The 25,631-nt window shown below is 39.0% G+C and overlaps 1 protein-coding gene across 1 annotated transcript in view; it reads right to left on the bottom strand.

The window, feature by feature from the left end:
* ABLIM2 (actin binding LIM protein family member 2) overlaps positions 1-25,631 on the bottom strand; it is a 2,642,076-nt gene that overhangs the window by 635,581 nt on the left and 1,980,864 nt on the right. The gene's annotated exons all lie outside the window — the stretch shown is intronic.

Genomic DNA, 25,631 nt, shown 5'->3' with positions numbered 1-25,631 from the left:
ATGCCAAGAAATGCATAGTCATACCCTTCGGGAAAAACAAGGTTACCCCTAGCTACCATATAGGTGGCAATCCACTGAGCACAGAAGAAGTCATCAGGGATCTGGGGACCCAGGTTGACAGTAGCCTTTCGTTTGACACTCATGTTGCTAAAGTAGCTAGGAAAACCTTCTACATTGCCCACCTGATCATGAAGGGATTCACATCTAGATCAAGGGAGGTCATCGTCCCCCTGTACTCATCACTCATTAGACCTATGATTGAGTACAATGCCCCATTCGGAATGTATCTGACCAGACACCTGCAGCAGCTGGAAAGGCCCCAAAGGTTCCTCACCAAAAGGATAAAGGGTCTCAAAAATATGTCTTATGCTGCCCGACTGAAAGAACTCCAGCTCTATTCAGTCTCATACCGCTTGCTCAGAGGTGACCTGTGCCTGACATATAAGGCCATGTCAAACCCTGATTTGATGAATATGCTTCACCTCAAAAATCTAGATCCCTCAGAACCACAAGGGCGGAGACTTAACCATTGACACGGTTATTAATAGAACGTGCTGGAGGGACAAATTCATCACCCAGAGACTCCCTATGCTGTGGAACAAAATCCCGGTACATGTGAGGCAGAGCACCTCGCTGGCCTTGTTCAAGAGGAATCTTGACCAATGGATGGGGGATCGCAGATATACCCCAGGGATTACTTCAGTGTCACTGCTTGACAGAGGCACAGCAAAATAATAGGCATAGTTTTATTCAAACTAAAGGGGTGGCGAAAGCCAAATAACTATGGGCTAGGCTTATAAATGCCCTTGGGCAGATAGCCTAGTATGAACCTATGAACCTATGAACCTATGTAAATGTTAGTAAGCCTTGCAAAAGAAACTAAGGTATTAATAGTATGTATGTTTACAGAATAATTTAAGACCCCCTCCCCACTTCAAGATAAGTGAGAAACAATATTTCACATTACAAAAGCTGTTACATTAAGATATAATCCTGATAGTGAGCACACTAAAATCATTTTTAAAACGAACGTGAGAACAGCTTTACCTTTTGAGAGTATGTTAAAAGTTGTAAGGCATAACCCTTCCTTTTTCTTTAAAAACATATAACTTTGTATTACAAGACAATAGAACAAGTTTTAAAAACAACAAACAGTACATGAAAAAATGTGGGTGTTGTTACTACTACAGATTTATAAACAAAGGAGCTTATGTGGCAGTATCGGGTGATCCAAAAAACATCTCTTGTCCAGGCTAATTTAATTGCAAGACTAGTGAATAGTATACGTCACTAACTGCCTGTCTTGTGATACATTTTATATTGGCATGACAGAAAGAAAACTTAGTATGAGGATACATGAACATCTATACTGAATTTCTAAGGGTGTTGAGAACAATGCTTTATATAAAAATTCTATTATGTGTAAAACTTAAGATTTTTTGTGGTGGACAAAGTGTATGAACATTTTGGGAATGATTAGTGGGAGAACACTCTTGCATATCATGAGTTTCTCGGCGGATTAGGCTGAAGTCAGCATGTTACCTAGGCTTAAATGATAGTTTAGCTTTGGGTTCTGTTTTAAATACAAGGGTAGCCAATCTATAACTATGCAGTTCTTTCATGGTTACTTTTTAAATTTAATAAATAAAATTGCTTATATTTATTATTTTAATAGCAGGGAATGTTTATAATGTGGACTTTTAAAAATTATTTTATATGTTAATGTTTTACATCACATGACTTGAATGAAGTAATTAAAAATGGTGGCCATTACAACAAATTTCCTTCTTTGGAAGTCCTGCATTTTTGGAAAATAGAGCTAAATGAACTTAATTTTTGGACTAAATATTACTTTCTAGTGCATTATTTCATCTTACTGAGGACAAACTTTGGTGTTTTAGATTTTATTAGTTACTGGTTGCTTCCAAATTCTACCAGAATTTGCTATGTGTCTTTGGAATGTTTAGTTACACAATCTTGTTCACCAAAGAGCACAGCAATATTCTAGAGGCTCAGAGTTGGAATGCAAGATATTTGGTAGCCTACCTGGATAATGCAGTCAATTTCTCAAATGAGTAGAAATGGCATCCGTCTCAGATGCAGGTCATTTTAGATTCTTTGTGCCAAGGTAGTCTAACATCAAACCCAGCTAAGTGCACAACAGGCATATGAATAGCCTGTTATTTGGTCTACATAACAGACAAGGGAATAGTATACCTCACGTTAAAAAATAGATACATTAAGAAACTAGCCAAGACCAACTATAAAAAAATAGGTTAAGTCTTTCTTGGGCTAAGAAAAATTTTTAAGACATTGTCTTTTTTCCTGCCCTTAGCTGGTCTAAACAATGGTATGTCCCACGGAATGCCAAATGGACAGATCAGAGACAGATCATGGTTAAATTAGGCCCTAGGCAGGGTAATGGATTGCCTCTCCCCCCTCCACAGCCATTCCACTATCCCATTACTTTGCTATTTCTCTACAGTTATCAGCAACACTGTCCAATCCTGTCAGGGTGCATACTATTTTCTTCTTTACTTTTACAATGATTACAGATATTTGGATTTAATTTAAAACTGTTACTTCAAACTTTATAGCACAAACACTGATAGCCATTTGCTAAATAAAACAATACAGTCTCAGAATGAAAACAGACTTAGCATGAACAGTAAACTTTTTGCCTTTGAAACAGCACTGAAATCCACATTTAAAGAACATGAATCTGTTTAGTGGTGGAATGAAAACAGACTTAGCATGAACAGTAAACTTTTTGCCTTTGAAACAGCACTGAAATCCACATTTAAAGAACATGAATCTGTTTAGTGGTGGATTAAGTTAATCTTTAAATTGTTTTCAAACTATGGACTTCTTGCACAGATTTTTTTAGGATCATGCATACATGCATGTGTTTTTGATTCACCTTCCTGATTGTGTTAAATTATATTCCTTGTACAAAACAGCATGCCTTGTAAGAATCTATTTTAAATTTGTAGTCTTGAGCATTTTTCCAGTAAGCAATGAAACAAAATGGATGAACCAATAATGACAAAACTGCCCATTTCAAAACATTTCAACCATAAAAGGCCACTCAAATGTCATTACAATCCATCAATATCAGTCAATATGCACAATCTCTGCAGAAGTTAAGTCATCTGAATAATTCCACATTAAAGAGATCTATAACTAATGAAGAGATTGCTGTTGGCAAGCAACTTTACATTTCAGTGTTTCAGCTACAAATTCAAGGCCTGCTGCCCTCAAAGAATTCATTGCATATATAACATTAAAAAATGGTAAGCTACTAATATTGCAATAGGGAATGGCTGCCAAACTAACCACAGTTTCATGGCTTTTAGGCATCTCATCCAAAGGTGTACACACTCAGGAGTGCACTGCAGTATCAGCAATCCATTTACATGGTGTAGAAGCAAGTATACTACATATTGTGCTACTGACAATGTTTTCAGATTGTATATCACAAACACTGATGGCCATGCAAAAGAAAATGACTGCACATTGAAAACAAACTTAAAATCATCAAGAGTAAACTTCTCTTCTCTTGAATCTCACAACTCATTGAAAATGCACTGAAACTCAAAATTACTTGAAAAAATGAATTGAAACTCTTAACATACCTCTCAACCTCTTAGCATAAGAAATATGGACCAAAATCAGGAGTACCTTTTAATAACTGCTGTTATACACTTAGAAAGTTGTTAGAATAACATGTTTTGCATCAGCATGCATTTTATGATGGACCCAAATGTGTGAGAGCTGAGTAGACTAGTGGGCTAATGCACTATGCTGTAGCTGGCAGGGGCCCAGCTTTGGGACTTGGCGGGGGAGATTATTTTTACAAAGCAATCTCAGACCCCACCTTGATGGGGCTGCTGCATATCCGCAAGTCAAATTCCACTCGAGTAAGCCACATGCACAATCTCAACCTGGTCTGTGGCATCAATAGCACTTGTTGGCGGGACATATTTGTGTCCCAGAGACTCCCTCATCTGTGGAATAGCCTCCATCTCAACATCAAGCAGAGTACTTCATTATCCCTTTTTAAGTGCAACCTGAATAACTGGATGAGAAACAGAAAATACACCCCTGGGATTCCACCTGTGTCCCTGCTGGACAGGGGCTTTGGGTGCTGACTTGTCTAAACATGGGCTAAACACTTGGATGGGCTTATAAGGGCCTCAGGGCCAATAGCCTAGTAACTTCCTATGATCCTATGATCCTGTGACTTCAGTCCTCAATGATTTGCCGGAAAACCACAAGTTTTATGAGGAACAGATCTATAATATGAGGCAAAAATCTGGACAGTTGAGAGGTATGACTCTTAAGTAGTCTGGTAGTTGGTTTAGAGGAATCAGGCTCTTATTTCCTGTAACCAGAGTACAGGGTTTGAGCTTGTACAAATTAGTTAACTAACCTGCCATCCCTAACTTGGGTATTACACACACACACACACACACACACACACACACACACACACACACACACACACACACAAACACACACACCTTACAGGCATCTCTGGAATGAACGTTTACTCTTAAGAAGAAAAGGAACATGAACCCAAGCAAGAAGCTTTAAATTATGCATGTCCAGAAAAGAAGCAGCAGCAATAAATATGTGTGCACAGAATCAGAGTGCATTCTTAAAAGAAGAATGCTGCTAAAAAAACAGACAAGACATGTATTTTTTTAATTAAAAATTAAATGTTGTGGCAGTCCCCTGACCCAGCCAACAGGCCCTAGGCTAATGCCTAGGTCACCTAGTGCTGGATCCAGCTCTGGAACAGATGCTATGGAACTTGTACTTCAAAAGATAAAGGACATGTTGGGCTCATAACCCATCTTAATATCTCTAGACTTCTAATAACCATTTATTGTCTTTACCAGTGTCTATTAGAAAGGATCAGAACAGGTTTATAACAAAATATAACGATAGGATGAGCATCTCATTTAGCACATCAGCAGTAAACTCAGTAACACTTAAGCAGCATGACTCAGCAATTCAAAGTAAATCCTCAGCAATCAAATGGGCCCTCAAAACATTACAATGCTACTTCTAATGTGAGATTTTTACCCTCACTACAGATCATACTCCTCTGCAGTAGTTTTACAGGCAGAGGAATGGTAATTATTAATGCTTTCATTGAATATTAGCTCCTCCATCCATTCAAATTTAAGATTACCATTATCCTGGACATACAGCCTATCAATGGAGGCTTGAACAGATGGTTCTTTGCCTGAGGATGGTCATTTAAGCTAGGGATGTAAGTGGAGGTTAGGCGGCAGGGAGGAATCCGATAAAATCAGGGTGGAACTAGCTGCAATCATAATAGAAAAAAAAGTTACTGTAACAAGAAATACCAGACTCCTGAAGGAGGTAGTTAGGAAGAATATCCAGAGGATGGAGAAGAATTGAAAAGTATTTTAACATCATATTTTAGATGTGGTGTAGCCAGGTGTTTGACAAACTGTTTTCCAAAGTGAGAATTAGTTCTGTGTGTGTAAATTTCTGTTAAAGCTTATAGAACTTGATTGAACTATTGCGTTTTGTCTTTAAGTACCAAACTGAAAATGAAATAATATGAAATCCTGTCAGAAAACTGAACTATGAAAGTATTTGCACTTACTTCTTAGATTGTTTATTTCCTGAAAGAACTTGATACAATGAACTATCCATCCTGATTTATGTTGTTCCCCATGCTGAAGAAATGCTCCTTTTATGTTGTCGCTGTTAATAAACCTGAGTTTTGAAGTATATGTAAACTGGCTTTCTGACTGTTTTTATACTACACATTAAGCAAAATTAAAATACTTAGTAAGGCATGGTGCAGTAAAGATATCAAAAGAACAATCCATGGATTTCGTAAAAAAAATCCCACAGTGGAATGTAAGCATTGTGGTCAAAAGGGTCTGATTCAACAATCACAGAAAATGTAATTCTGAGACATTAGCTACAAAAAGGAAATACCTCATTAATGACTGATTTGCATGTCTCTTATTCAAAAGGTGTTAGCACTAGTGCTGCTCAGCACTTTTCTGTGGTAATCACTGCTGTTGGACCATGCATCGTGTTGGCAGAGAGACCCTCTCAGCCATTTTGCTACACTCAAATACGCATTAAGACAAGTACACACACACACACACACACACACACACACACACACACACACACACACACACACACACACACACACATGCACGCACACAGTCATACCTCTTACCCATCCTCTGGTTTACAAAATATCTTTAATGTATCCCTTTGTGGTTTCCCTGTCCCTTGTAAATCATGAATGATTACAGTCAGTGAATAATGCCAGACAGAGTTTTATTCTTCTTAGTGTTCAGAAAATGCATTATAATGCTAAACCTGTAGCTACATTAACTCTTTAAGTTAGAGTAGTTGATAACATTTTTCCTTGGTCTCATTTTGTGTTCCTCCCAGCTTAGTCTGGAAGACTTTAGAATGGCCATTTAGAGGCATGTCAGCCTCCAAATAGATACACCCACATCCCTCTCAGCTATCTTTGATTTTACAGAATGCTACTGATCTTACCAATTTTTCCTGCCCTGTCCCTCATAACTCACAGACAATTACAGTCAGCCGATAATGCCACACATGAGAATTTCATACTTCTGACTGTTCAGAAAAGAAATCAGGATGCGGGAGCTATCCCTTCTTGAAGTCTCCAGTTGCCAAAGAAGACTAAAGTTCTCCTTGTTAAGGAGCTGCTTCCTGTACCAAGAGTACAGGGTTCAGAGCTTTTTCCCCTTGCATTTTTATAATCACTGAAGAGTTAATTAAACAATCTCCCTGGTGTCTAGTGTTAACGGAGACAACCAAAGATCTGAATTTTTAATATGCTGCTTCCTTTACCAAGGGTACAGTTTTCAGCATTTTTTTCCCCTTATAATTTTTTTAATCACTTAGAGCAATTGATAATATTTCCTTGGTGTCCAGGAGAGAACTAAAGCACTCCTTCCTATGTTGAGGGTACAGGGCTCAAAGCCCCTTCTGTAGTGACACAGTAATATTTAAGGAGTATCTATAGAGTTTTGTGTCCCCCATACATTTTTAATACTGCAAACTGTTGTTCTATTAACTTTTTAGGGTAATATTTACAGAGTATCCCTGGTATCTAGTGCCCCCTCCACCTATATGCCTTTCATGCTGCAAAACTATTATTCTATTAGGCTTTTTCTACTTACAATCCTCTACCATCAACTGCCCCAACCCAAATATTGCATTATTTGCTTGTTGGTATAGGGGAGATTACATGTTTGACAGTCCCCACACACTCACACATACTTATATATTCACACATACACACACACACACACACACACACACACACACACACACACACACACACACACGCTGCCTCCTTTCACCTTACTGCACTCACAGACATACTTGCCCATTCATCCTAACTATCCCTTAACTAATGCCCCCTACTGCAATCACTCAGGTGCACACACACACATGCGCACACACACACACACACACACACACACACACACACACACACACACACACACACACACACACACACTCACTCACCTGAAACCAGTCATCCCTCTTCATGCATTCACACATGCAGCCACTTGCATGCACATATGCACATACTCACACCACCACTACTTGTCCGCTAAACACCCCAGTACTTACCTCTATCACTTATTGAAAGTAAGGATGAATGCAAACTTTTGCTCAAGTTAATTAATTTGACTGGTCGTCTTAACTTATGCAGCTGAGTGACTCTCTGTCTTGCTCGGCTGAATAATTGCCTTATAGCAGGCATTACCAGGGGAGAGTACATGGCTAATTCACATAGGCTGCTCCCACAGAATTTCTCATTATCATATAGCTCAGCTGAGGAAATGACTCACTGTGGTGGGTCTATCTCTGAATCAGAAAGGGCCAGTGGCAGTGGTAACAGCCTGTGTAACTAGAGCAGCCCATTCTGAATACAGCCCACTGTCTGAGTGGTTTGTAACAGTAAATAAATGCATCAGTTTCCTTACTTCTTTTGTTTGCCTTTTTGTCTTACACTGGGTATACAGTTAATTCACAGGCATCTTGACCTTTCTTGAGACTGAATATTTATTACTGATTTTTTAACTGTTTACGCAAACACTTATCTTCCATACGTCACAGTTTTTTATTTATGTTTTGTTACTAATACATCCTCTTAATAATTAAATTTTCTTACATGTCTTTTGTCTAATCTGTGGTCTTCCTGAAACACAAACAAAAAATGTCGATATAAAGTAATATTTTTATAACAATGCAAAAGTATCTCAAAATGATACAGATTTTATTTGAGTGTCATCCTTAGCACACATAATTATGATAGGGTCTACATTCATAACAAACTTATGTGTTTAAGTGCAGAAGGGAGCACATCATTATGGCAGACAACAAATCGAGTCTACAATCAGTTTCACTTGACTTTAAAATCGATAATCTCACAACTTTGGTGGCAAAGATCCTTGAAAAAAATTGCAGCCATAAAAATGAAGTAACTGTCTGCCTTCATTCATTAGAGCCATCACATCTATGGCCGGCTTTCTTAAGTCTGCTATGAATATTCATGCAGGCTAGCTACATGACCTGTCACTACTGTAATTTTACAATCCAGTGTACTTCAGAAACTCCAGGACAAAGTTGAAGAACATGAAAACAAGATGCAAATGAATAATTTGAGGTTAGAGAGGTTGCCTGGCATGGAGTTGGGGAATTTAACAAACATTTTATCTAAATGTCTATTAAGCAACCCTACAGTTAAAACTTCATGTATGATTGTGTGATTGAAAGTGTGCACTGATCTTTTAAGGCCACCAAGCACACAATGTTCTGTGCCATGCCACATTATTTTCTGTTGTCTGAACTATTTGAAAAAAAAAAAACTTTTGCTTACGGCCAAATAGGGGAAACACTTTAAATTTATGGGAAAAATGTTTATCTTTTGTAAAACTATTCCCCTGTCACAGTTCAAAAATGGCAGGTGTTTTAACAAAGTATTTGAGTTGTGTTGTAAAAAAATGTGCCCAAAATAAAAGTCATATTTCTGCAATCCAATCAGCTTCCTGTGGTTGTGGAGAATCAGACATCAGGGGCAAATTAAGACTCTGAACAAGCTTCTTCCACCCCCACACACACAACAAGTGCTGGATTGGGGATGTTTGCAGTGACCAAGGTCTTTAAGAACTCTAACTTGCTTACTAGCCCAACAAAGATCCTTTACTGGTGAAACACCCAGTCTCCTCCTAAAACAGCTGTTTGTAATGGAAGGCATGTGTGATATTTGCAGTGATCCCCCTAGCAACTCAGATGCATTGGATGCTATGGACATTGTTTTTCAACCAAGTAGTTCTGCTCAGAAATCACCCAATGAAACTGTAAAGGACAATATCAAGAAGATGTATATCCCAAAGAAGTCTCTGTTCTACTTGAAAATATTTCCAGACACCATTCCTGGATCTGTCAATATAAACCCCTAGTTCATATATATCGCTGCAGAGATCATCTATTTCTTCATCTCACACACATATGTAATCTATGTCTCACACAAAACGGCATGCCACTGGTTTGAAAAACTGCTCTAATTAAACCCTTCCCAAAGCAAATCAACCCAAAGGATCTTTCTCAGTTCAATTCAATATCCGTCCTCCCAATTCTGGGCAAACTTCTTGAAAATTTAGTCTACAGCTAACTCTCCCTCTATATCCAGAAGTACCATGCTCGCTTCCAAACAACATGGATTTTGGCCTGGATAAAGTACTATGACAGCACTTTGGTCCCTAATGGATGACATCCTGCTAAACTCTGATAATGGACCTCCTTACAGGTGTCCTGTTTATAGATCTGACAAAAGTATTTGACCTCATTGACCACCATCTTATCCAAAACTAAATGAAACTGGTATCAGGCCAGATGGTCCTCCTTGGTTTAAAAACTTCCTCAAAGACAGACACTTCAGAGATAAAATAGGATCCTTACAATCAGAATGTGCACCTCTTTCCAAAGGTGTACTACAAGAATCCATTCTTGCCCCTCCTCTTCTCCATATTTATTAACAAAGTTCCTTATGACCTCCCCATCTCCCCCTTATCCTTTATGATAATGACATGGTCATTTATTAGTCAGGTCAGTCTCATACCAACATTCAATGCCAGCTCCAATCAGTCTTACATGAGCTCCACCAATGACTCATAAACCATAATCTACTTCTCAACCCCACTAAGACTAAGACTATGCTTTTTGGAACTCCACAGAAAATTCACCAAGTGCATGCGTGAATGGGCGTACCTTCATTGAAGGTTGTGAGTCAGGGCTGGCAACTTGGTATTTAAAAAATCTACTGCCAATCATTAGCGGACCGGGAGTTCCACTGTGGTGACCCCTAACTGGGAAAAGCCGAAAGATACAACAACCTGTCTATTTATCATTAACCTACATAGCCATTCCATAGAGATGACCACAACCTTCAAATACCTAGGATTATGGCTTGATCAGTCACTAAATTTCCATTCCAGATAGACAAAGTGAGAGCCAAAATAAACTCCCTCCTCTTCTGGACTAAAAATATCTCCCTTTTTCTATCCCAACCAGCCAAAGCAGCAACGGCAGTGGAGTTTTCTTTTCTCAGCTTGAAAATGGGCTCCCAATTTTTGTTTCTGCCTCCAAGAAAAATGCTGTCATACTTCATACTATCTCTAACAGCATTTGATCATTCATTACAAACTCACCTCTTTGTGAGCATCACTGAATCACCCTAGAAAAACCAAATGGCTACCAATAAAACAAAGATCTAACCTACTTTTTAGGATCCCAACTTAACAAACTACTCCAATTTCACACATTTACTTCCATTGCAGCTAGGCTTCATAAAAATAAATAAATAAATAAATAAAACTCCTTAGACAATCTGAGTCACTACTCACTAGCCACACCAACTACTACATCAGTCCTAGAACCAAACTTTGCAGCACTGCACAGGCTTTCTCCTCTCAAGCACAAACTCTTTAACAAGCTTTCACCATCACCAGTAAGGAAATCAGCACTTACTCCAAATTCAGAATGCGACTGAAAAAGCACTTCTTCATCCAAGCCAAATGTTCCTGCTTCCACACCTGACATATCATCTAACCTATCACCTTTCTTAGTCTTTTCTCCTCTCTCAAAATTCAATGAAGATTGACCCACTTTAGTAACTAATGTATATATACTGTACATTGTACTTTGCTTGATTGTACATTGCACTGTGTGTGTTCAGTAGAATGGATATACACATTTTTTACTATGCAATTACTCTGAACTACTCTGTTATTGCTTACATTTCTGTAGTTTCTGTCTGTGAAATGTTTTGTATTCCACGGTTCCACCCTAATAAATAAGCATGTCACAGTTTCTAAAGGTGTAGCCCATTTTATAGACACCCTCCCCAATGACCTCCAAAAATATGTGTGGGAAGACAAACCCTTCTAAAAGAAAACCCTGAGGAGGATTTATGATTTAATGGATGAATCACTTTTTTATTCCTGATGGTTTGAGCAATCTATGTTGTTTTATTAGGTGGCAGTGGTGCTAACGCCTACTGATAACTTGCAATATTTCTGACTGTTAATATAAATTCCTGTTTTTTGAACTTATATACTCTAATTTATTTCCTTTTTAGAAACTTTTTTATTTATTTACTTTAATGTTATTTACATTAATGGCTTTGTGTGTGTCATTAAATGTTAGGGGTCTAAATAGCCCACACAAAAAAGACATGTATACCTATTTGGTTGGAAGTATGTAATTTGTTTACATTAAAGTACATTTGTATAAGTATACTTACCATAACAGTAAATGTTCTAATGATCACTGCTGCAGTATCCTTAGCTGTATGGGTTTTATCTTACACAGGATGTAGCAGCCAGTCAGCTTCTTCATCTTCAGGACACCTTCTACATGCCCAAACCATTAGTCAGCTCAAGATGAGCTGAACAAAAAATCTGGTTTGGGTACCAAGCTCTTAAGAGCTTTCATGCCAACTGAGAGAGGGAGGCTAACCCCTGAGAAGATATTGCTAAGAAAAGAAAATAATACATGCCTGCACACTGGCATAAAAAAGCATACAAAAATAACGGGAGTGGAGGATGGAAGCAGCTACTGCACCAGTTATCATCTGAACCTCTACTGTTATGAAAAGCATGCTTACACAACTGTACAATGTTCATTATTATGATCACTGCCAGAATTCGGAAGCTGGAAGTGTCCAGGAGCTCCTGGAGAATGATCCTAGCAAAGCCTATCCTTTACCTGGAGAAGGAATCTAGTTTACAGTGATTTGTAATAATAAGCACAGATTACCAAGAAGCTGCTTTCCAAAATGCCATAGATGAAGGCAGATGGTAGAGTGGGCCTTGACCCTGTCTGGAATAGTTTTGTTGTTTTGGAAGTAACAAAGAATAATGGCATGATATAACCAGTTGGAAATAGTCTGCTTTGACACATGTTGTCCCTTTTTCTTACCCCAACAAGAAATGAACAACTGATAAGTTCTGAAAGATTTGTTTGGTCAAGATAGTACCTAAGTTGCCTATGAACATCCAAGGTATGCAGTATCCTTTTGCCCTCATATTTACATTCTAGAAAGAAGACAAGAAGATGGATAGATTGGGTTAAAGTAAACTCAGGCAATACTTTAGGAATAAAGGAAGGATTAGTTCACAAAGATACCATATCTCTATGGAACATTAGATAAGGCTGACACACCAAAAGAGCTTGCAACTCAGGTACTCTTCTAACAGAAGTCAGAGTATTGAGTAAAACTGTTTTCCATATTATGAACCTTAGCTCAGCCTGATGGGCTGGTTCAAATGGAATAAGAGTTACCTCCTCTACCGCAATATTAAGATCTCAAGGAGGAACCACTGTTTTTTGGGAGGCTTCTTATACAGAACCCTTTTCAAAAACATTTTCATTTGAGACTGCAGTGAAAGAGGGGGATCAATGAGCAAACATGCTGAAATGGCTGACAAATGAACCTTAACTGAGGAGTATTACAGGCCACAGGACAGTAACTCACACAAATACTGTAAACCCAGTGAAATACTAGCCCTGAAACGGTACTGGCTCTTTAGTTGGCATCAATTAGAAAACCTTTTCCATTTGCTAATATATGTTTTTTTAGCAGCAGGCTTTCTTGCCTCAGAAAACAGCTGCCTAAAAGGGTATTAATACTGTCGCTTGTCCCTCTCTAGTATCGATGACAAACAGGCGGGGTAGTTTGTTTAAATGCTTTATTACATAGAAACACATCAGGATGGAGAGCAGCATTACAAAATATAAACAAACTGATTAACTGACAGACTACACAGACATACATGTTAACATCTCAACAGCTTACTACAAAATGGCAGTCAGGCTCACACATGCTCAGTATTTATAGGATAACAGGATCATAAGAACTTACTCGGCTATTGTACCTGAGGCCCTTACAAGCCTAGCCAGAATTTAGCCCATGTCCTGACAAGTCAGCACCTGATTCCCCTGTCCAGCAGGGACACAGGTGGAATCCCAATGGTGTGTTTTCTGCTCCCCATCCAGTTATCCAGAGTGCAATTAAAAAGGGTTAATGAGATACTCTGCTTGATGTGGAGAGGCAGTCTATTCCATAAAAGGGGGAGTCTCTGGGACACAAATCTGCCCCACCAACAAGTCCTAATGATGTCACAGACCAGGCTGAGGTCACGTGTGTGGGTTACTCAAGTGGAGCTTGACTTGTGGATATGCAGCAGTCCCATCAAGGAGGGTTCTGAGATTGCTTTGTATAGCAGACAGAGGTCACCTCTGAGGAGTCTGTATGAGATTGAGTAGAGGGACAGGGCTTTTAGCCTATCTAATCTGTGCAGTGTAGATGTTTGAATCCCAGGATTCTCCGGGTGAGGAACTTTTGTGGTCTCTCCAGCTGCTGCACATGCTTGGTCAGATACATGCCAAAAGGGGCATTGTACTCACTTATGGGTCTTATAAGGGAAGAATACAGGGATGTTATGACCTCCCTGTCTCTGGATGAGATACCCTTACTAATGAGGTGGGCCATGTTGAAAGCTTTCTGTACAATGGAGGCAACATGGTGGCTTGCTATCAACCTGGGTGTCCAAGTCCCTCATGACTGATTGCGTGCTTAGGATCTTGTTATTAATGTGATAACTTGTGGGGACGTCACTCTCCCTAAAGGGGATGATGATGCATTTTTTGTAGTCAATTTGAGGTCATGTTTCTAGCACCAGTCATTTGTTTGGGTGAGACCCTCTTGGAGAATGTCCACATCACTAGGGGAATTGATGACAGTCCCAGCCTGCAGTCATTTGCAGACATGGTCAGTCAGCCAACTGGTTTTGGCCTGCAGCTCAGAGAAGTATATCCCAAACAACAGAGGCCCCAAGACTGATCCCTGGGGTACACTGCTCATTACGGGTCTACTGCTTGAGGTGACTTCCCCTATTTTGACTAGATGGGTTCTATCAGTTAGCCAGTCTGCTACCCTTCTGGTAACATATGGCTTGATGTCTAGTTGAGTGAGTTTATCTATTATTCCAGAGTGGGGAATAGTATCAAAGGCTTTGGCTAGGTCAAGATAGGTGGTGTGCACCATCTTCCCCTCATCCATGGCTTTGGTGACTGTCTCAAATAAGTCAACCAAATTTAACAGGCATCACTTTCCCTTGACAAAACCAAACTGTGTGGGATTGAGTGTTTGGAGGTTGCCAATGTCCTTGTTAATGAGGACCATGATAATCCATTCCATGGCCTTGCAGATCAGGCTAGTTAGGCTGATGGGTCTATAATTTACTGGACTGGTGGACGTTCCACCTTTGTGCAAAGGGATGAAAGTAGCTGTCCTCCACTTGGCTGGGATGAAGCTGGTACTCAGGCTTTGGTTGAACAGGGTGCCTAAAGGTGCTGCAAGTTCCTGCCTGAGTTCATGCAGGATGCAGTCTGGGATGTTATCGGGTCATCTAGAGGCTGTATTTTTTGCCTTTGAGAGGGCAGTGATGACTAGATCCCTAGAGATAAGGGGAGGGGGGCAGGTGCTGGGAATGTCCTGATTTACTGATATGGGGACAGAGGAGTGAAGTTTTCACTGAACCTGTCTGCCAGCAGGTTGGCTATATCTATGGCGTTTGTGTATGTGGTGTCCTGGACCACCAGTTCAGAGCAGATCTGAGTGCTTCCTTTGAGATTACGGACATATGTGATGAAGGTGTTATGACTGTTTTTAGTAGATTTGGCCAGTTTGGACCCAATGTTTGCTTTGGAGGATTTCTCAAATGCTCTTATTTGCTTGTTCAGGCTAAGGAGAGATTGCTTCCAATTAGGAACCTGCTCCTTCTTGGTCCTGGACAGCATTTTTTTTTCCTTTTATTATAGAGTTTATTTATTGCTGATGTCCACTAGACATGTTTACTCTTCCTTGAAGAGGATGACTTTGTGTTGTCGGGTATTCCTAATTCCATGCAGCTATATAAATGCTTGTATAGTACTTTGGTGTACGTTTGGACATATGTGCCATTCCTATGGATGGGGAAGGGGCTGTGAAACTGTTTATACCTTCCCACAAGAGGTTGTAATCAGCTTTGGAGAAGTTTCTTGTTTGACCCTAGCTGGGGCAGGGTTGGGGGAGATGGTGACTTTGAAATTACTACTTTATGGTCAGATCTTATGAGGGAGGATGACACTGTAGGGATGCTGCAGTCATTATTCATGTTGGTTAATACCAAGTTCAAGATATTATCACCTCTTGTGTGGGTGTTGACCAGCTGATCCAAGGCATTTGCACTGACAAAATCAAGGAATCTCTGGGCACTGGTGTTTTGGCATGAGTAGTTCTTCCAATCTATGGTAGGATAGTTAAAGTCGTCCAGGATCAGGGTAAAGGGTTGAATCTTGACAGATTCAAAGAGGTCCAGGTAGGTGGAGTGGGCATATTGAGTCAAAGTTGGGGGCCTGTAGCTAGCTATGATTTGAGTAAGGATCTTGTCAATAGTTAAATGCACCTCAAGTATCTCCTGTGAGTCACACTGTTTGACCAGCCTGGAGGTGTGTATGTCTTTAATATACTTTGCAACGCCACCTCTTTTTGATTTGCTGCCCATGATTTGGGGTCTGAATGTATGACAGGATGAGTAACCTGGTATGGCTGGGGTGCTCTCTGCAGCTTTGAACCAGGTTTCTGTGACTGCACAAATGTCAGCATCTTCCAGAGTTAAGAATGCTTGCAATGAATGCAGTTTCATGTTTAGACTCCTAGTGTTTAGCAGCATGACCTTTAATTTGCGTTTTGATGAAACTTTTATGTTCGGAGTTTTGATCTCATGGCATTGCCTAAAAAAGACACTATGGGGGAAGCAAGAGCTTTTGCCAGAAGCCTCATGCACAAGGGAGACAGATGCAGGCCATCTCTGGCAAGGCATCGTGGTCTGTCGATCATGTCTTCCCAGTCTGTCAGGTACTGGATCCCCTTGGAATGACATCACAAACTAAGCTAATTGTTAAAGTCAATAATTTTCTGTTTGCATTGAGGCAACATTCCGGATGATGGCTAAGGCTAGGAACATACCTGCCTGGGACACATTCAGCAAGCTCAATCATCTGTCTTCATATAGTCCAGGGAGGTAAGTCTCAAGTCATTCACACCAACATGGACTATGAGAGTCATAACAGTACCTGCTGTTGAGAGACTTGAGTGCATGGGTGATATGGTGGATTCCGACACATGACAAACAACTAACTGTGACTTTTTCTCTATCCAGTTTGTTGAGGGGCACATCTGTGTGCCTCACAATGGAGTCTCCTATGACTAATACAGACAGACACTGAGACAGTGAGCTCGCTTCACCCATCTGCACCAATAGCAGTCTCTCCTTGTTCAAAACCTCATTGCACTCGCACCTTACTTCACAATGGAAATGCTCTTGCTCCCATCCTGCCTAATCCTGACTACACTTTCTTCCTAGATTTTCATACTCACTTGTACCTACCTCTGCCTCCTTAGTTTTTCCATCACTAGAGATGTATATGACCAACGACTAATAATTACCTTATGCTACAGTAATTACCTTATGCTTCAATACAAAAAAAAAATTATGCAAATATTGTAATTCAAAATTGCTTTGATTTGTTCTTTATCATCACTGTAATGTTTATTGGAAATGTGTGCTAAAGATTTGTACTTTTTCCTGTACTATGTATTTGTATTTTTCTGGAGCTTTTCTCCCCAGGACCCCATTGAAAATGGGCTCCTTGACGCTCAATGGACTATCCTGGTAAATAAACTGGAAATAAATAAATAATATGCTGGGTTTATGTTTAGGCCTTAGTGGCTGTGAGACACGGGTGTGTGGATTATGTGTGGTGTGTGGAGAGGTAGGCAGTGAAGTTTGTGTGTGTTTTTGGCTCGGAGGTCTCTTTTGTTTGGGTATGTTGTTGTTGAGGACCTCCACATATGTGCGTGTGTTGTGTAGGTGTGGGTGGTATTTGAGGTGTGGTGTTTGTGTTGACAACCTTTTCAGTGCCAGATATACTGGCTTGTGAGGGAGAGAGCATAGACTCTAGGTTCTAAATGTAATTGCATCTCTCTCAAATTGTGTTCCTAGGTGGTGGTAGTAGTAGTGGGTTGTCTCTGTATATGAGGCATTTGCTACACTGTCTCAGGATGCCAGTATCAGCCAGACTGGCAGGAGAAACTGTAGGGAATTATCCATCTATATTTGTCAGAATCTGAGGGACAGAGGCCACACAGAGCTAAGGGGGATAAAGGGTGAAAGGTCAAGAGGAGTAGTGCTAGGTGATGACACAAGTGCTACTAAGGGAAAATATGTAGGTAGAATACCTTACAATGGGTCAAAAACAGTGCATATGTGGTGCGTGAAATACAAAGAAGCCAAAACCAACTCAAACGCAGGGTTTAAAAAAACACAAAAAATAGAAGATTCTAGTAACAGAGAAATCTAGCCTTTTTGCCCGGAACTGTGCTAAAGAGAAGGAACTACACTGTTGGGATACAGTTGTATCTAAGGAAAAAATTATCTGAATTATCTGTCCGGCTGTCATGCACATTTGTGCAGCAGTCCATGGTGCTGGGTGATGAGTAAATAAGCAGAAACCCACTCAAGGGTTGGGGAGTAAACACCAGAAGTTTAAAACCTAAAACACCTTTAAAAAAGCTAAAAAATAAAACAAACAATGAGGTATGTGAAAGCTGCCAGCGTAGCCAGATAGGATTCTATCATTTGTAAATATGAATGTTGAACTACAGACTTGTTTTCTTAATTGAAAGAACATGCTGTGAAATGCTGAACTTAAAACAATGTAGCAATACTGCCCTCTGCTGTAAAGAAAGTCAGGCATTTCTTGTCTGTCCTTTGAAGTTGAAATGATTTCATGCCTGTCCCTTTGACGTTATAATTTGGAGTCGATGAGTCTGGAGTGAAGCATCCTGCCTATTGTTTTAACTTAAGGAATAATTACTAGAGTTTACATATGGAATGTCTTTTATTGATGTAGTTTCCTGCAGGTGCAAGATAACAATTATGTAGTATCTGTTAGCCTGGGAACACCAGGAAAGTGTAAAAGAATGATGTACTGTTTATCAGAACTGCAATCTCAATTTAAACAGAGAGAACCAGAGATTATTAAGCATTTTTGTCTTGACCATCCAACTCAGAGCACTGTCTTGCTCATACGTACTTTATCTAAGAATTGTGCTTTCTTTTAGAAATAGCCAGGAACTAGAAAGATTAGACTAATTGTTTTTCTGTGATGTCAGAACTGTACTACTGATTTATTTTAAGTATTTCTGTGTGATCTCTGAACTCTTGACTATATCAGGAAGTAAATCTAAGACATTTCCAATAGGAGTTGTTATAGATACCATACTCAAACCAATTTATTCTGAGATTAAACATTTAGTAAAAGACTCATGGGAGTTTTTAAAAAACTTGCCATTAAATTTAGACAGCAAAGGTTTATTGTTTACTTCCATAGATGCTGTTGATTTGTTCACATGTATACCCCCAATTCAAGGAATTGAGGCTTTCACTAATAGTATTAGAAAATACACCAAATTGAGTTGGGATATGATTAGCCTCATCACTGAATTAATGACTTTAGTACTTGAAAACAATTTCATTTACTATGAAGGAGAGATATTTAGGCAAACCAAAGGTGTAGCTATGGGGGCAGCTTGTGCCCCCATCTACGCCAATTTGGTAATGCTAGATTGGGAGGAGGAAAAAATCTTCAAAAGTGAACATATAGTCAACATAAAATATTATTCACGATTTTTGGATGATATCTACATCTTATGGAATGGGGACCAAAATTCTTTTATAAACTTTGTAGAATATCTTAATAGCAGTAGTGACTATTTGAAATTTACTACTGAATACAACAATATAGGAGTAGCTTATCTAGACACCCTCATTACCAGTGAAGGTAACAGTTTCAAATCCAACATTCATAGAAAAGTTACGTTCACTAACTCATATTTAGATTTTCATAGTAACCATCCGAGAAAACTTAAATATAATATTTATAAAGGACAGTGTATTAGAGCTATCAGAATGACATCAAAATATACTGATATGTTAGATGAGGTAAAATATATTAACAACTTATTCAAAGAACGGGGTTATGATTATGATATGATGTTGGATATTAACACATATGTTACAAGTGAATGGGGGAAGAAATATGTATTTCTTTTGGGTTTGAATATGAAACAGAATTCAGAAATGGAAAATAAAATTGTCACTACAACCAAAAGTGACAATAATACATATAATAGAGCTTGTATTATTGAATTTGGTCCCAACAGTAACTATATTAAGGTATTATGAATCGGAACTGGCATATATTCTTAACGGATCAAGAAATAATTGATATCCTGGGATCTAAGCCTTCTTTTGTATACAAAATGGGCAGTAATTTAAAAGAATTACTTGAACATGGCAATAAAGGTTTGAAGAAGGAACCTAGACACACTGTAAAATGTGGGGCATGCCATCAATGTTATGCCATAAATGAATAGAAATATTTAATTTTGAATAATATTAACAAAACTAAAATTACTTTTAAATATGGCAATTGCAATACTAACATGCTTGTTTATCTTGCAAAATGTATGACATGCCCATCCTATTATATAGGCAAGACTGAGAGAAAATTAAAAAAAAAGAATTTATTCACATTTGTACAGTATTAGAACCAAGGACACAAAAATGCACTTTATAAACATATAAAGAGCCAGGGTGAGGATCATTATTTTAAATTTGTCATATTAGAAAATGTAACTAAAAATCCTAGAGGGGGTAATATTAAGAATTTTCTAGCATATAGAGAGTTTTGGTGGCAATTGTTAACTGATGCCATGACACCACCTGGATTAAATGAATTTATAACTGTTAAACCCATTTTGGAGTTAGATAGGTAATGTATTTAATATAAAGGTTCATATATATTTTTTTACAATAATTTATTCATACAAACAATATTTATGAAACAATTAATATATATGAACTGTTTTGGTAAGCACAATAATAGTTGGTTGGTTTACATTTGTATTTTATAGATACTTTATTTATAAATATATTTTTTATCATGGTTAGTATTTTATAATAGGAAAAGAAAATGCTGATTTTATATTATTCATTGCCTATAGCTTTAAGACAGTTTGGCGCCAATAATTGGTATTTAAATGTTGTCTATTTGTTGCATTAATTGTTCTGATGAAGCTCGCTATGTGCAGGTGAAAGCGCTTAACTTTTTGATATTAAACCTGTTTTTATACTTTCCGTGGTGTTGGAACTGTGTATATTTGCTGTTGGCAATATCGTTGCGAGTGGTAGCGAGTTTGCGTTCAGGTCTCGCTTACAATTTTTTTTACCAATTGGATAATAATATTGCACAGTAATAACTGGACACCCTTTTAAGGGCCTCTGAGTAGCTGATAATTATTAGTGGGCGGTGGCAGCTGGTACTACCTTATAGTCTGAGAAAAAGGGGCACAGCTGGAGAACCTGTGGCAGCCTTCCCCAGGAGTGTCTGTGTGGTTGCATAAACTCTTCTCAAAGTGTGCGTGTGTCAGCTACTTGGGCAGGGACACGAAGCACTGGTTGGACAGAGAGGGTGCTAGACGTTTTAGCTTGCCCACTAAGCTGAGATCTGGACCCTATAGCTGTGCCAGTGGGGAATCTTATTGGGGACCTGGAGAGCAGGGGAGCAACCAGCCCCAGACTGACTGTGATCTCTGTGTACTCTTAAGGGAAATTGCACTATACTGTGCGCATTTGTTATCCTTTCCTCATATATGAGACACCCTCTATGGTGTTAGTGGTGGGGATTGAGGCTCCTTGATTGCTGGGCCATGGCACGGGCATCACAAGGTGCTTACTCCAAGCCCTAGACCAGCCACCCTTTACCAGGCAGGGACCAATCAGCACAAACCTTTCACTAAAGTGCAGAAGGACCCTTTCTAATCCAAGATGGCATAGAAAAATGTGCTCAGAACAAACAGCCAATTCAAACAAACAACCAGGCCTAGAAACAGCAACCCTGACTCTAGACTATGCTATAGCTACTAGCTACACTATCCTAGGCAGAAAACACTACAGAAATGTTTACCACAGCAGAAAAATAGCAGTGAGGCACTAAATAAAAGTTTTAAACAAAAAAAGAGCAAGGAGACTCTAGAGAATGCTTTTAACTACAAACAAATCAGTGGTATGATATACTTCTTGGCAGGGAAATCAGAACAAACAGATGCTTAATAAATTGAGAAAATTTCCAGTTAATTCCTTTCAAATAGTGAAAATGACTAAACATGCTTTACAAGCAGGGAAAAAAGTAAACAAAATGATTTAACAGGCCCAGTAAGGCAGACAGTTCCAGTATAACAGTACAGTTTGTTTATAATAATAAAATACAGTAAAAAAGTTGGCAGGAGACAATAAAAAGTGCAACAAATGGTAAGAATAAGCAAGAAATAGAAAAATAAGCAAGAAAACAGGCAACTCAGCAAAGAATTGTGGCTGTGCCCCTCCTCCATTCAGCTCGGTACGAAGACTTGTGCAAGCCCCTAGAAAGCTTGTTAAAGGCATACATACAAATTGATCTACATCCTCCCTCTTAGATAGACTGCCCTGAATGAAATGACATTGGAATAAGACATGCAATAATATAGACATCAGAAACAAACACAATGTTCATGTTCAATTTGCCGTGTATCTGTAACATGGTCTGGAAATGTGACCTGATCTAGTAATATAGGAATCAGAATTGGATTTAGCAACAGGGACAGTCTTCGGTGAACAACTCATATCAGGGACTTTGGGATTCATCTCAGGAGCAGGGATATTTACTGGAACCTCCTCTGGAACTGGAATGTTGGATAACTCACTCTGAGATAAAGAGTCTTTCTCACAGGCTAGGTGCTGTGGTACAGGCTTGGACACCGGCATCAAATGTTTCCGATTCCGCCTAAACTCTACTCCTTGTGATTATACAATATACAATCTCAGCTCTGGACATACACTTTTTACAACTCCAATCTGATCATAACCTTTGCACGTTTGCATTCTCACTGCCTCTCCTTCACGTAATGGATTGAGCAGTTTGATGGACTTATCTTAATAAGACTTCTGGGATAGGGGTTTCTTTAACAGATGGGCTTTCACTGATCTGTTATTCTTAGCACTTGGAATAATAAACTACTGCTGACTGCTAATGTGGTTCTGGTTTGTCTCAATAGAAGTTTATGGGCAAGTAAGGCAAAATGTTTATCACAAGGAATATTTCTGAGATTCAAGAGATTCAGGAAAACATTACTATTACCTCATTCTGACTTCTCCAGTAACTGTTTCACACTTTGAACTGCACATTCTGTCAAACCATTTGACTGTGGGTAATCAGGACTTCTTGTAACATGCATGAAGTCCCACTCTTTGGCAAATCTTTTGAATTGCTGTCTTATAAACTGTGTGCCATTGTCAGATATAACTTTGTGTGGGCTACCATGGGCTGCAAAATGATGGTTTATCTTAGTAATGACAGTACTGGGCCCTAGATTACGAAGTAGGTCAATCTAAAACCAATCTGAGTAACACTCTGCTAACACCAAGTAATGTTGGCCATTCCATTCCATTTAAAAATGTCCATGGCTACTGTTGATCAAGGTAGTTCAGGAATCTGGTTTAGCTAAAGTGGTTCCTTCTGTTGATGTGGCTTTGTACTATTACATGCAGAACAAGATGAAAGTACTCTCTCAATATCTTGTGACATAAAAGGCCAAAATACTAGTCCTCTCACACTTCTTTTGGTAGAATCAGTTCCTGGGTGGCCATGATGCAAGATAGCAATATACTCTTGTTCCAAGGACTTTGGATCAATGACTTTTGGACCTTTCATGACGATTCCATTGTCAGACAAAATCTCATCTCTGTAAGGAAAGTAAGGTTGCACTTCTTGAGGTAAACTAGATTGCTTTGATGGCCATCCTTGACTGATAAAGTGGTTGAGCTTCTGTAGAATAGGATCTGAGGCTGTGTGATTTCTAAGGTCATCATGATGTGTGGAAGAAAAGTTCTTACTTCCATGACTTCGCAATCAAGTTTCTCGTTCTCATATTTTTCAGTGGTATTTCTGGATGATCTGGATAATGTATCAGCAAGATAAAAAGTTTGCATTTTGTGTAGACAAGACTGAAATTGTACTTTTGCAGTCTCAACATCTGTTGCAATCTGGCTGGAACTGTATTCATAGGCTTTCTCAAAATAGTGAATAGAGGTTGGCGGTCTGCTTCGATCTGGATAGGTCTACATAAATATAATCATGGAACTTCGAACATGCAAACACAATTGACAACAGTTCTTTCTCTATCTGAGCATACATCATTTCTTTTTGGGATAGAAATCTGGACGTATTGGCAATAAGTTGTCCCTCTTGAACAATAACTTCACTAAGACCAAATTTTGAAGCATCACAGGAAAGAGTAACTGGTTTGTGAACATCATAGTATCTGGGAGTTGGTGGACATGCAATTCTCTGTTTCAGGACATCAAATGCTCTTTGGTGCTGTTCCAACCATGACCAGGATACATCTTTATGTGTTAGCTCTGCTAGTTGGCTTAAGTCCGGAATGAACTTGCCCAGGTAGTTAACAGTGCCAAGAAAATGATGAAGGGTTGAACATTGCCTGGAGCTGGCTTCTCAAGAATAGCTGTTTGTTTGGAAGGGTCTAATTATAAGCCTGAACTGGTAAACAAATGACCAACATCAGTAAATTCTCATAATCTGAACTTGCACTTCTGAGGATTCAGCTTAAAAATCACGTGACATGCTCTTTCCAGAACTCTCTTGAGGTGTCTGTCCTGCTCAGCTTTACCATTTCCTCCTACTAGATTATCATCTACTATAATAGCACAGGGGTACCCAGAAAAAATTTGCTCCATTGCACACTGAAAGATTTCACTGGCAGAATTTATCCCAAATGGCATTTTCAAAAATCTGTCCCTACCAAAAGAAGTACTGAACATAGTTAGCAATAAGAATTTCTTGTCAAGTAAAATTTGCCAAAGTGAACGCTTTGCATCTAAGTCAGAAAAAATAGTGGCATTTGGCATCAGTGCTGCAGCTTCTTCTACTGTACACATTGGGTGATGAGGTCTTTTCAGGGCATTGTTCAAATCTCGTGGATCAATACATATTCTGACATCATCTGAGCTTTTCTTATGAGCTACCACCATGGAAGATACCCATTCAGCAGGTTCATCGACTGGACAAATTACACCTTGCTACACCATTTTATCTAGCTTGTCTTAGACTCTGTTCTGCATAGCTACTGGAACTTTCTGGTCTAGCCTGACAACTGGGCTGACATCTGCGTCTAACTTCATGGAGAACACAACTGGAAGCTTGCCTAGTTTGTCTTCGAAAAGATCAGCACAGGTAGAGAAAATATACTTGACAAAATTAGAACACTGTTTTTTAAGCTAACATGATGGACTTCCTTATTAAATGAAAGCAGTCCCATTTTCAAACTGCCTAATAATGACTGGCTGTATATCTTGACCACATAAAATAAGAAGTTGTAACTTCTCCCAGCCAAGCAACATGAAAGTACTACTGAGCCCTTAGTTTGAATCTCTATAAGCAAAAAGCTTCAAAATGTTTGCCAAATCACGCTTCTCACCAGCACATACTCTAGCAAATGTTTCTGGAGACATAACATTGCACTGTGAACCTGTGTCAGCTTTGAGCTCTGTGGGTTTTCCATTTATCGGAACAACAGAAAATACTTTATTCTTTGCCCATAAATCTACTGCACTGACTGTTTCATGAAGTACCGACACACCATCAGCATAAAAAGTAGGGTCACCGCTTTCTATTTGATCAACATGTTTCTTTGAATGTTCCCTTTTTATAAAAGAATGTGTCCCTTTTGATTTACAAAACCTTTTAAAATGATTCCACTCATTACATCTGTGACACTGCTGACCAAAAAGCTACACATTTTTCCCTTTTAGACTCATGACTTCCTCCATAATTACAACAGTTGGCTATGA

This window comes from Protopterus annectens, chromosome 2.part1 (genome assembly GCF_019279795.1).
Source record: "Protopterus annectens isolate FY-2018-M chromosome 2.part1, PAN1.0, whole genome shotgun sequence".
Lineage (NCBI taxonomy): Eukaryota > Metazoa > Chordata > Ceratodontiformes > Protopteridae > Protopterus > Protopterus annectens.
Note: the sequence above shows the minus strand (reverse complement) of the source record. Positions and strands in the feature narration are given on the sequence as shown.